Source organism: Gekko japonicus, unplaced genomic scaffold (assembly GCF_001447785.1).
Source record: "Gekko japonicus isolate JY-2015 unplaced genomic scaffold, Gekko_japonicus_V1.1 scaffold23165, whole genome shotgun sequence".
In the NCBI taxonomy this organism is placed as follows: Eukaryota; Metazoa; Chordata; class Lepidosauria; order Squamata; family Gekkonidae; genus Gekko; species Gekko japonicus.
In genome coordinates this window covers 1-1515 of record NW_015217781.1, presented here as the reverse complement: position 1 = coordinate 1515, position 1515 = coordinate 1, and the positions used below count along the sequence as shown (strand labels likewise).

Here is a 1515-nt window from a genome sequence, read left to right as displayed (position 1 = left end):
TGTGGGATGGAAGTTATGTATTCATAAGCCTTTGCTAATAAGGCTAAAAACTATTCAAACATTTGTTAAGTTACTATGAATTGGTAAGCAACAACCTACATCTAATTTAATTTCCCCCTTTCCCCCCAGAAACCATAATTTGGAGAAAGAAGTTCACTATCAGTCCCAATTAAAATATTTACTCCACTATGTATGTCTGAAAAAAGAAACAGCTTAAAGCACAACGAAGTAACATACATATACCAGTTTTAATTTTATGCCGATTGATGAGAAATGTATGAATGCAATCTTCTGTAGATAATAATGTAATACTCTATACAATATGTACACGAAACCAGCATTGCTTTTACAAAAAGTCCACAGAAATGCCTGTAGTGTCCTAAATGCTGATTCCAGAAAAGTGGAGCACTCAAAACCTCTTGGTTTTCTTATATGTAATCTGTATTAAAATCATAGGCATCATCCAGATCACCAGCCTCTATGTTGAGCTGTTTACCTACAGAAGACAAAAGAGAGAGACTAAAATCAATGGTTTGTTCTGAGTAGCAACATGGAATTAGTCTTGCAAGCTCCATTTAACATGCACCTGTAGGCAACTTTCCCCATTTTTCATTATTTGCTTCCAGCTCTTCAGAGAGTGTGTTACTGCTTGCCATTCTGTTGTTTTCCTGAAATAAAGTGATAAAAGATGTAACTGAGTGCTGATTTCGGAAGATAAACAATCCTGAGTAGATATTACTTAGGATTGTTCTTTTAAACAACAGCCTGCAGTTAGTTACTATGACTTCCCACTTTCAGATGGAAGGGAGGCTAGAAGACTGTGACTTGGTTGCCTACTCTAGTCCCATTCACATTACAGTGAATGCATGTACCATCTATGTACAGAATACACTTGACTCTTAAAAAATTCTAATGTTGAGTAACTGAAGTTTAGCGGAACATGATACACCCTCCCATTTATCCAAGTACTAGCCCCTCATTTCAATTACAAAGTGAATGCATGTTGACTTTTCTTGCAAAGAGATGTATGCGTGTACATGCAGGATGCACAAGCATTCACTGTAATGTGAACAAGGCTTCTATGTAACCAGGACCAAAATGCCATTCCTACTTTCTCTTTATTAAGAATACTCAACATATCTGCGAAGGAGTACAGTGTTAGAACTAGGTCTCTTAAAGCTTACACTTTTACCTCTTTACTTTCCACTTCATCATCCTCATTTTTAGAGAATTCCTCAGCATCTTCACTCACTTCCATGCTCTTTTTTTTCAATCCTTCCTCTGGCAGTTCAGTATCATCTATAATACCATCAGTGAAGCCGGAAGACTGAAACGCAATGCTGCTTGCCCGATTTGGGTATTTAATAGCTGTAGAAGAAACATCGATTATCCATGACACATGACACCATATTAGCGCATTGCCAGAACCTTCCAGCATGGTCTTTTGAACAAGAAATCCTACCCAGTATCTGGACAAGGAGAACACCTAATCCCAGTATTTGGGAGTGAGGATTA

The 1515-nt window shown here is 37.5% G+C and overlaps 1 long non-coding RNA gene across 1 annotated transcript; it reads right to left on the bottom strand.

The window, feature by feature from the left end:
* Positions 1 to 40: 40 nt before the first annotated feature.
* Positions 41 to 1365, bottom strand: LOC107125194. Its single transcript, XR_001483025.1, has 3 exons — positions 1193 to 1365; positions 587 to 668; positions 41 to 496 (listed from the first exon to the last, which is right to left on the bottom strand). It is a non-coding gene; the product is annotated as an uncharacterized LOC107125194 (long non-coding RNA).
* Positions 1366 to 1515: the final 150 nt, after the last annotated feature.